This window comes from Notechis scutatus, chromosome 2 (genome assembly GCF_049901735.1).
Source record: "Notechis scutatus isolate UNSWTSFEM ecotype Mainland chromosome 2, rNotScu1.2, whole genome shotgun sequence".
Taxonomy (NCBI): Eukaryota; Metazoa; Chordata; class Lepidosauria; order Squamata; family Elapidae; genus Notechis; species Notechis scutatus.
In genome coordinates, this window is record NC_142010.1 from 166,093,949 (window position 1) to 166,106,324 (window position 12,376).

The 12,376-nt window shown below is 36.1% G+C and overlaps 1 long non-coding RNA gene across 1 annotated transcript in view; it reads right to left on the minus strand.

Moving 5' to 3' along the window:
* LOC148132387 (uncharacterized) overlaps nt 1–12,376 on the minus strand; it is a 131,063-nt gene that overhangs the window by 7,098 nt on the left and 111,589 nt on the right. The window lies entirely within an intron of this gene.

Genomic DNA, 12,376 nt, shown 5'->3' on the forward strand with positions numbered 1-12,376 from the left:
CTTTCGAAGGTTAACAAATTTTCCCAAGAGTCATAGTATCACAAGTGTCAACCACTTGCTGGCATTGTATTTCCAAGTAAGGTCTACTGGATGGTTACTCTCACCAGTGGGACCCAGTTTTAATTTCCAGAAGAAATAGTAAGGTGGATGGTGGCTAAGAATAAGGTTCCACCAATAGAGAATGCAATCAACCAATAACCAACAGGAAATAAACGACAGCAAGCTTCACAGTATTGATTACAGGTACTAGTGCCATCTAGGCCAATATTTGTGATCTTAGGGCCCAATGTTTTCTATACACATTACTAGAGGATGGGGAAATTCCATATGAAAAGCACAGATGCACAAATGATTGAGAACTGAACTAGTAGAGTATGTCAGGTTTAATGTGCTAGACTAGGATTCAGGAGACCTTTGTCCAGTCACTCTCTTTTGGCCCAAAGGGTTGCTGTAAGGATGAAACTGGAGTTAAGTCAGAGGCACACTTAGGAAATTGGGATATGCACTGATTTATGTGTTAGATGTATATTTCATCTCCTTTCTCATAGCTACAAATGTCATGGTAAGTGCTCCCTTTTTTATTTACCCAAGCATAGTACTGTGAGATAGAATGAGAAACTTGCCTAAAGTCACACAAGGAGCCTCTATCTCTAAAAAGAAGACTTGAACATGATTTTAACAAAGACAGCATACTAGTTTTCAGAAATAAAATTAAGAAGGAAGGGTGGGGAGGAGGAACATGAATGTAACCCCATGGAAACAGTTTGGCAGTGGATATTTCCCTTTTTACAATATGGATAGAATAATACCACTTATATAGTGGGTGTGATGGCTCAGCGGATAAAAACACTGAGTTTGCTAGCTGGAAAGCTGACAGCCTGGTTTTCAGACCTGAGTGACACACAACAGGAGAATTCCTGTTACTTGCCCCAGCTCTTGCAGTTTGAAACATGCAAATGAAAGTAGATTAATAGGTGCCACTTAGGTGGGAAGATAACAGCGTTTCAAGCATCTTTGACCAGTATAGCCATGCTGGCTACATGACCACGGAAATAGAAATAGAGATGAGCACTATGCCCTAGAGTCAGACAAGATTGACTGGGAAAACTTTATCTTTTAATACCATTTATATGAAATATTTATTTCCATTATGTTTGTTTGAGGGCCACAAACAAATTACACAATGAAAGTTGGATTATGGACAGTGATGGCCAGCATCATATGTAAACATAATCTTTTGAATGTGACTTCATCTGGAAAGCATATTTAGTATTCTTCCAGATGCTGCCACGATGGTTTTGGAAGAGCCAAAATGAGAAGGAAAATAGGAGTTAATTTCTCTTGGGGCATCTATTTTATACCTTTCTGACCTTGCATCCAGCTTTCATTTCAACAAACTGTAATACTAGGTACATTTTAAAATACTTATTACTTTTTTTATGATGTGTTTCACATCTTTATTTTCTATTTTCTTTATTAAAGATTCCTACATTATACACATAGCATTTTAAGAATCATTTCTTCTATCAGAGCAGCTCTGAAAATTGTAACTCTATAGACGTACCGAGGTTAGATTTCTAAGAGATTTTAAATGTCAGCGCCACAGTTACAACTCCCAGTAAATTTGTTGAGGAAAGCTTGACAAATCAACTCCTACAACGAACTGCAAAACACTATCAGGAGTCAGTCTCTGTTCCTCAGTTTGACTACAAGGCAGGCAACAAGTTAGATGTCTCTTAACATTGCAGGAAAATAGGAACAATTCAATCTCCCCTGAAACACACAGACACAGTTCAGTGTTTATTCAATGTTTGGAAGCAAATTCAAAGAGATGGGCACAGGAATTGAGGATATAATTTTCAGTTACAAACCTGTAGATTATCAATATTAAATGTTTCTACCATTAATCATATCTGAAAACTCAGCCCCATGGAGCTCCTCTGAATGGTAATCTTTTCCATATAGCCTTAGGAGGTTACTTGTCAGAATTCCTGTTGTGATCAATTTGCATGGCATTTTGCAAATAAAACCGTCTATACTGCCAGGTGCCAAGATTCTGAATAAGAAATAAATATTATTGTGACAAAGTTGCCATATTTAAATTTTCCAAAAAGAAGGAATGGGATTCAAATATGAACCATGCACGCACAAAGTATTAATATCGTGTGAGCATAGAGAATAAGTAACAGACGTTTGTAACCTGAGTATGTCACGTGATATGGAATACATGTCATTAGAAATTGGGACTGAAGGGAGGCATGAAATCGGAATGTTCAATAAATCAATGCCAATGAAAAATGTTCTGGCAATCATAAGTTATATTTCAATGGATAGATCATGGTTCATTCAACAAAATAGTATCATCATCTTCTTCTTCATCCTCAGCATTACCACCATTACTATTACTTTAAATATATTGGAGACCTATGTGCCTTCTCAGGAGGAAAATGAGGGTTTAAGACAAAAAAGACAATATTGTTTATTACAGTCCTGGATCAGCTCAAAAACAGATTGAAACAAGGTGTGAAACAGCAAATATAAATCACAGTCAAAACCAATAAAACTCGTGTGATTAAGTGTTCAGCTAATTACTGAAATGTTCAAAGTTCATTTATTTTATTTGTTTATTAATCAAATGTATATAGGCACTCATTTTACAAAAAGAAAGATCATATTTAATATGATGTGGTTTCTTTGGGGCCAGATTTTGATTTGTAACTTTTTTTTTGTTTAGCTGCCAAAGAATATAATGTGCTATTTTGATCGCAAAAATGTAGAACCTATACTTTGGAAGCATATCCATTTCCCATGAATACTACAATAGTTTAAAGTCCCATAGTTGAAAAAAAAATGTCCTACTGTCATGAATCTCAACCGGAAGACTATTTAGAAGTGTAATTCTAATCTACAACTGGAAAATATTCATATAAATTCTTGTTTTTTCTGATGATGTTGATAATGATGTTATTGTTGATGTTGATGATTTAAAATAATGATACAAGAATGGGTTGAAGCAAAGTTTGGCAATGTTGGAGTGCTCTTCCCAGACCCCCAAATCCAGAAATAAACAATAAGAGTTAAAGGTAATACTTATTATCTTAAATTCAGCATATTTGTACATATACTTATTGTATATTACGCAAATAGTTTAAATGAGGAAATATATAATAAAATTGTAACAAATAGAGGGCTTGGCTGATCCTTACATTATTCTGTTGGATGGTATCCAGCTTGGTTTGTCTCTCTGCCAATAGAAGTAATTCATCACTGAAATGGTCTTTCTTGGTGATTCTCTTTCCACTTCACCTTCCCCTCTTAAAATGTGCTTCAAAGATACCCCCAAAATTGCTGAAGCAATTCTGAGAGGAAACAGCAATTAGGGGGAAATGGAAGAATTGCTGCAAATCTATTCCTTCGCCTTTGAAAAGGAATGATTTTATAGTACCATCTACTTTTATTTTCTCTAGACATATACTGACTAAATGGTGAGAAAAATATAGATTTAGTTCATAGTATATTAAGTATTATTACTTCAAATAAAAATGCATATCAAAACAAGTTCTTAACATTAACAAAGGAACTCTGGGTTAGCTCTTATCAGTTTGCATATAAACCAAGGTCTTTTTATGGTTCCAATCGCTTATTCTGCATGTGTGCAGTGCACATGTGTTTCCAGTGAGTGAACTTTAGTATTTCCTTCTATCCCAAATTGTAGCCACCACAAAGGAACCCCCACCACAAATCCCCATGGCAAAGCAGATTGCATTGCTCCTGGCAGGGAGCCCTGTGTGCAGCATTTCCACAGAGAGATCCCAGGTATCTTGGCCAATTTCCCTTTAAGAGGTTGCAAGGATCAGAAAGACAGGCAGCTCTTGTGAAGTATAAATTCTCAATCCACTAAAAACCCAACAGAATATTCGATATTTATAAATCTTTTTTAAAAATTGGTTAGAGAGATTGTGCTCTTAGACCACCCAGTTGAAACAACTGTATTACCGAAAACACATAAGCTGCTTGATTCAGCTATTTCTTTCACTAATATAGAAAAACTCAAACAAGAACTCTCCAAAAATTGAAGAGATTCTAACAATAAAATTCTTAAAGCTAACATGCTATAAAGAATCACTGGTCTCCTGTTGCTAAGAGCACAGAATACTGGTCACCGGCCAATAGAATATGGCGCAGTGGTTAGAGTGCAGTACTGCAAGTTATTCCTACTGCAATTTGGAAGGTTGACTCCCACTAGGCTCAAGGTTGACTCAGCTTTCCATCCTTCTGAGGTGGATAAAATCCTTGTTGGGGGCAATATGCTGACTCTGTAAACCGCTTAGAGAGGCCTGTAAAATGGTATAAAGTGGTATATAAGTCTAAGTGTGATTGCTATTGCTATATATCAATGATTACAGAGACTTAAGTTGAGGATGTCCCTACATTTGGCAATTGACAAAGTATTGTTTTATCTTTGAGAAGGAATCTGCACAGGAGTATATAGGAGTGTACAATAAGCCTTCAAATTCAAATGCATATATCAATCCAAATGATTGCTATTCTGTTTGATTTCACATCCCACTTTTATTGGGTTGAGTTGTAAATACACCTGTTCTCAGTATCCATGAGAATGTTGTATTTTATGGGGATACACAGTTTGTGAATCATCCAGGTAACAATCGTTACAACTCTAGAAAGATATATTTCATAAGAGAATACTTGTGGTATATATATGTATGTATATGTGTATGTATGTATGTATGTATGTATGTATGTATGTATGTATGTATATATGTATATGTATGTATGTATATACATCATCAGAAGCCTGATGATGGCAGATGAGATTCTGCCGAAATGTTGCTACAACTTTAAAAGCACAACTATAATGACGTGGGAAAATACCTGAACAAAGCTGAATGCCATACACACACACACACACACACACAAACACACACATATATTTTCTTAAGTTTTCATGGGTATTTATATGTATGGTATTCAGCTTTGTTCAGGTATTTTCCCACATCATTATAGTTGTACTTTTAAAGTTGTAGCAACGTTTTGGCAGAATCTCATCTGCCATCATCAGGCTTCTGTATAGTGTTCGTTGAGGGCAACACATCACATCAAGACTGCCTTCAAAACAGACAGAAAAATAGCAGCCATGCTAAGAAACACCAAAGATAAAATTGACCTGGAAAACCAAGGCATATATGAAGTCCCCTGTGCATCATTCCCTGCCACATACATTGGACAGACCAATAGAAGAATAAGTATCTGCCTGGATGAACACAAAAATGCAGTAAAAAAAGCTGGAACACACTTCCTCACTAGTCCAACACATGAAAGCCACAGGTCATAGTATCAACTTCAATGGCACCAAAATCCTAGCCACTATAGAAAACCCCAGCTACAGAATTATCAGAGAAGCCATAGAGATTGAAAAAAGACCTGAAAGCATGAATAGAAGAGATGACTCCACCAGACTGTCAATTATCTGGAAGCCTGCACTCTCAAACAAAAAAAATCTCCACACCACAAGCCAGGCAAACACATGGGCACAAACAGACTCCCCCTGATACCTCCAGATCAAACACACCCCAACCAGGCACCCAGATGAAACCTAGCTTCCTAATAAATGATAGCCGTCCGTTTACTCGAAGCCAAGCCGCGCTAAAAGCCTCCAATACAGGAAACACAATGTTGCCAGCCAATCAAGACAAAAAAAGCTACAAAACAGACAGAAGATATTAGAAACACTAATCAAGCAGAACACAGCAAACTCCAAGACCAATAAACACAGACCAAGACTCCCAACCAATCAGGATGAAGAAAAAACCATTCTGGTACAGCAGTAGGCTAGCACCAAATTTAAAACAGAAACGGCTGTGAAAGTCTGACTCACAGATGAACACAATACAGAAGCCTGATGATGGCAGATGAGATTCTGCTGAAACGTTGCTACAACTTTAAAAGCACAACTATAATGACGTGGGAAAATACCTGAACAAAGCTGAATACCATACATGTAAGTACCCGCGAAAACTTAAGTGTATGTATATATATATAAAATGGTTTAGCAATTAATGTTGTAGCTACAGGAAAGTATGTAGGGGCCATTAGTGACCTAGATATTAGCATATAGGAAGAACACTGAATATTAATACTTCAACAACTGCATTTATCCAGTCCATTTTTTTCTTATGGCCTCTGTATGTGCCTTTTTTAAAAATCAAACTACTATAGCTTTGGATTTATTTAAATTATTATGGTTTATCACAGTCAGCCAGATGTTTAGATTAGATTTGCCATTTTTATTCATGTATTGAGTTTTCCCCAAGGATCTGGGATGAAATGTTATCATTGTTATTCATTTAATTATTTATTTTAAGACAAAGACAATGGTTACAATTCACTTTTAATTATTTACATTATGCTATGTAATATGTTAGTTCTGTTCCCTTAGCATTTATTTTTTTACAAATGTAAAGACTTCTTACTTTCAGCGTTTAGATATTCATGTTTACAGTACAGTATAGCTCATGCTCTTTTAAATGGCTCTGTATATTTGGGAAATCTTTTAACAACATATCAGTGTTTAAACAGGGCAACAAGTAATATGCAAGGAGATTTATAGCCTCCAGAATAAAATGCCAAAAACATATAAAAGGACACTTGGTAATTAAAGTAATATATGTTGAGCTCTACTGGTAAGCAATATTTGATGATGATGATGTATTAAACCTTTTCTGCAGAGAAACCATTTCTGCAGTGAAGTATAATTCTATTTTTTAAAATTATTATTTTACTTTTAAAAAACAAAAATACAAATCTCTATTCACATTAACTGTGCTTGTGTCGTTATTAATACATACATCTTTTATATATAAACATCAACTCTTATTTCTATCTTCCATCCATTTGTACCACCTATCCCAAACCACATAATAATCCGAATCATCTTTGCCTCTTAATTCCATTGTGAATTTATCCAGTTCCGCACAATCCATTATTTTTTATGTCAAGTCTTCTTCAGATGGTATCTTTTCTTTCTTCCATCCCTTTGCAAAGGCTATTCTCGCTGCAGTTATGATATGTATAATGATGTATCAGATGACCGTACTCAATTTTCCCTTAATTATTCCTAATAAGAATATTTATGGTTCGAGTTCTGCAGTAAAGTGCAATTCTAATTAGGTGTAGGATAAGGGACGGCAGAACCTGGAAGTGGAGTGAAAAAGGGATGAGCCTATAATTCCTACGTAGCCACAAGACAACTAAGCCCAACCCCCTTTGAATGCCATTGATGCTTATCTGACTCTCTAAGAAAGTGCAGACTGTTATTTGAGAAGATTCCTGTGCATGAACAATAAATTAATTTAATTGACCCTTCACGTGTGGACATGTCTGACACTAGGCATTCATACAACCATGAAGGGTGATGTGAAATTTGAGGGGAAAAAACGATTGTACCAATCAGGTCACATGCAAGTTGAATATTTTCAGCCCCACTAGGTAGACCAGATCATGAAATCAGCTCTACAAGAAAGCTAATTTTACTGAACTCTAAAACAACAGCATTTTGCAATTGTATGCCTGAATTATCTCAAAGCTCTTTTAAAAAATGCCCCATCACCTGTAGCCTAGGAGCAAAATATAATTTATATAATAATATAATATATAATGTTAGGTTATGATATAATTCTGATATTACATCATGCCTCATTTGGTTTAGTCCATACTCATCATGTACAACTTTGGGAATTGCAATTATTATTTACAAATCAGTTGCCAAAATGGATAAGACTATGCAAAACTTACAAGGCAGCTGAAGGCAAAATCTATTCAGTGCAGATTCTGTGCCCCTGACCCCACTTATGGATTGAAATGGGAATTTGCTTTGAAGTACCAGTTTGAATCAAGGGGTTGAAGCACTTTTTAGCTTTTTGAATTTGCAGATTGAATATAATTCCTCATGTGAATGCTCTGTATAAAAATGGCCTAATCTCTTTCCATCACTTTTAAGATGTTTCAAGTAAAGTGGGTTTAATTTACTATAATTTTATTATAATTTAATATCTTTTTTTTATTTTAGCTATGTACATCCCTTTAAAAATTAACATTAGTGTGCTGAAATATTAAATTATTGTATATTATGTTATATTATTTATATTAAATATAAATGGTTTCTATATATCTTACTTTATTGAATTTCCTTCAGGTCAAAGTTCTGCCTTTTTATTCATGTGGATATATGCATTGTGTATATGCATTATGCACATCAAGACTCTTAAAAAGTACTTCCATTTTACTTTTCTTATATTGCCAAAATTTCTGAATTCTTTAAAATTTAAAAAAGGTCCAGTTTCTTCATGATGAGCTCAATCGCTGGTGAATGCATTGTGCAGTTTTCTTCGCCATATTTCTTTAGATAAGTAGTTTATCATTTCTAGATAAAATTTCCAGTCACATAGAAATGGCAAATTGGAATATTGTTTAACAAGTTCAGTGGCAGGAATTCTTTTCATCCTGTTATTACTATGATATTCCATCATGAGGCTTATGGAAAAATGCTCCTTTCATCAATATTTTCTCTCCTGAAATCAGAAACTTTCTAGACTTGTCGGTAATGAGAATGCGGAATGGTAGTTTATTCTATACCCTCCATATTTATTTTAAAATACCTGAAACTCAACTGAATACTTTTGTTTGGAAGAAAAATAAAACATATAGAGCTATTTCCTCCCATTTCAGATATATGTAAGATAAAAACCGTTAAGTTCTGGAATAGTGCCCATTTCTTATGAAGGAGCCTTGCATTTTTGCCTGTTTGGGTGCTCAGTCTTTCAGTCAAGACCCCGACTAATTTGTATGCCTCTTGGCTCATGTAGTGTCCTGTGAAATAAGTATTTGCGATTTCACTTGTTTGGTTTATTTAAAGGTGGCCGAATTGGGGTGTTTTTAAGAGGGGAAATAGGTGCCATAACATCTTGTCATTAAAAATATAAAAAGGGTAAAAAAGATTGATCCTACCCCATTTAGAGCTGGTCAAAGGCACCTAAGGTATTCTAGAGGCTATAGAAGGAACATTGAGGTCCATGGGCAATCTGTGGATTTCTTCTCCTTGTCCTTGTACAATTATGGTACTGTTGATCCAATATTCCAAAAATAAATTAACATAATCATGTAATGGAGAAGAAAAGGAAATGAACAGAGAAAAAAATAAGGAAAAAAAAGGGGGGGGAAACAGTTTAAAAAAACCCCCAAGAATAAAATTATTTTTTATGAAAAAGGAGGAAAATCAGTAAAAGCGGCAATAAGTTCTAAATACCCTCCCATTATACATGTCAGTCCTTGAAGTACAGTGGCTTATAAACCAAAGTCCTAGTTAAAGTAATACTAACTAGAATTAGTCCTAGGCTAATAATAGTTTTATAATGAGGTCAATCTTGCAGGTTAGAATGTGCTTCCGTCTGCCTCCCTTTATCTTTATGAGAAGTAGGGAGGCTCCTGTCTGAGGTATTTTCTCAAATTACATTTCTGCCCCAGACTCAGATTTTTTAAATCTGGCCTTTGTCTTGGTTGCAGCTCTTCCTCCTGTTCTTCACATTCACTCCTTCTCCCCATTATAGTTGATTGTATCAACATATTTATTAACACTGACTCAAGAGCATTTTTGAAGTAGTAACCCTTAGCTAGTGGTGGCCATATGTGGCCTGACTCCATAAATATGGGACCACTATAAAGTTAGGAGAAATGAATTCGGCAGGGAAAGAGTGGCACAGAAGCAGAGGGCTGGAAGTAGATCAAAAATAAATAGCAGAAGGAAGGGAAACAAATGTGTTTTCTAGGGGGGCTTTCGGCAAGAAAAGTTTGAGAAAACATAGCATAGGAAGCACTATGTTGTATTAATCAAGCTATTTATTAAATATCAAATCTTCCAAATATTGATGCAGCCATAATGTCATTATGGGCAGCCATGTATTTGAAGCCATGTATTTTAATGTAAATTTATATAATTACTGTATATAGAGTGATAGAGTTCACTGGGAATCTTGGAATAACTTTGGATTTTATTCATTTATTTCTTTATCCAATGTATGGTATATGATTGCCCATCTCAAATCTAGGTGGCAAACAGAATTAAAATAAAACAGCTACAAATGTTATAAAAGTTAAAATAAGGCAACTGAGAAACAACAGCCCAGATCACTAACACAACCAAGAAGTTGGTCCCTGCATACCCGCGGTGGCCCAGTCGCATATCCAGGTTTTCTGGGCTTTAGTAAAGGCCAGTAGGGTGGGGTCATCCAGATTTCTGGAGGGGGAATGTCCCATAAGATAAGCCAACTGGCATTCTTTGGCAAGAAGACATGAAGGATGCCCATCTTGGCTGTCCATATTAGACAGGTAGAAACCACTGAGGTAAGCCAATCTCTCAAGTAACTGTTTTGGTTAGCCAACAGCAGGTGTGGACGGCTGAGGAGAGCAAGGACTCAGATGAGGGGCCAGGACCATTAGGGAGTGGACTGCTGCCTTCAGATATTGTGGGGCTGGCAGCAGCGATGAGGAGGTTCCCGAGGAGCCTGTGCCAAGTGCGTGTGTGGACAGGATTGCTCACAGGAAAGAGCATCTACAACAGCACGTGCGACTTGGGAGTAAGGCTGCAAGGTAATGGCCCCTCCTTCAAGAAGATAAAAGCCAGCTGTGAAATGAATGTTCTTTGCAGAAGGCAAAGACATTTTGAAATTCCAGCCTCGTGGGCATTCCAGTATCCTGAGTTTGTATTTGAAGATTCTTGTGTTGCAAATTATTTCTTGTCTGTTATCTTTTGGCAGGTCTCACACAGTTTGGCAAGGCTTGTGCTTATCATAGTTAATTATTTTGCAGAAGCATTAAAAGGTTTCTGTTCCCTTTGGATTGTGTTTGATCTGTTGGAAAAGAGCGTGGGTCAGAACAGTAACCCAAGAAAACTGATTCCCCCCCCCCCCCATGGCACCACATCTATTTTTTACCCTCTAGTAAATGTAATATTCCGTTCCAAGGTATAGAGGCTCTATGGTTACATCTAAGAAAAACAACAAGGGAGCCAATCCCTTTTCAATAACTTTCTAAAACAAAATGGAACAATAACCATGAATACCAAGGGTGCCCTGGAGACTGTACTGGAATTCTTGCGGTTTCAACCAAAGAACAATTATGATTTCATTATGTACCTAAATGCACAATTCAAACAGGCAGATCCTGGTCTGCATTTATTAGTGCAAAATTTAGTTGTGTCAGATAGTCACTAACTGCAATGATTGACTTAGATGGCCCTGTCCAGATTATTGCACCATTTCAGTACTATCATCCTCATTATTATTGTTAGTGTATATTGTTTCAATTCTGTGAAAGCAAAGCTCAGGCACATATTTTATATACCAGTCATAGCTGCAGAAATAGCAAACATAATTTTGAAATAAAGCCCATAGCTTTCAGCAAAATGCTGTGGATGGAAAATACCTTAATTTGTTTATACAACACCGTTTGTATGATTGAGAGTCCAGCACCACTAACCTGGTTTTGACACTTTAACCAAGAAAAATGGAAAAGTATTGCAAGAAGAACATTGTTTCCCTACAAATCTTGGGAAGCTCTCTTTCCCCCCCTTTATTCTTCCCCCATTACTGTGGTCTTTTTGATAATCAGCAATAGAATTGAAGTCTCCTATGATACAAATATTTCTTTTTTCCAATCCTACTGTTTTTCCATAAAGATGCTTAAAAAACTCTTTTTGATCTCCATTCGGGGCGTAGATTACCACTAAGAGAATTGGGATGGCATTGATCCAGATCTGCAAAACCAGAGTTCTTCCCTCAGAATCTGACCATATTAAATCTGCTTTCAAATCCTCTTGAAATACTGCAATCCCTTTCTTTTTCCCCGTGTCTGCTGGTGCAGTAAATAGCTTCCCTAATTTCGGACATTCTAGGTGTTTTTCATCTGTTTTCTTTATATGAGTTTCTTGTAGGCATATTATATCGGCATTTTGTTTGATTAGTTTAGCTAATATCCTTTTCCTTTTTATCGTCGAGTTTAAACCATTTATATTAATTGATAGTAGTTGTTTTTCTTCTTCCATTTAATTAATTCTGTTTCACTCTTTGTCTTGTAACGACTCCAATCTCTCCTTGTGCCTGAAGGTGTGTAGTTTCTTCTGTCTCCTGATGTAAATGAGTATTTCCTTGATTTCCTACAGTTCCATCTTTATTTTTGTGATATCCGTGATCTTCCTGGGAGTTTGTTTCCAGTTCCTCCTTACTGCTATGGTCTTCCGGACCCACCAGCCGCTCATAGAATTCCTGGGCCTTTTCCATGGAATCTATTTTAATTTTCCTTTCTT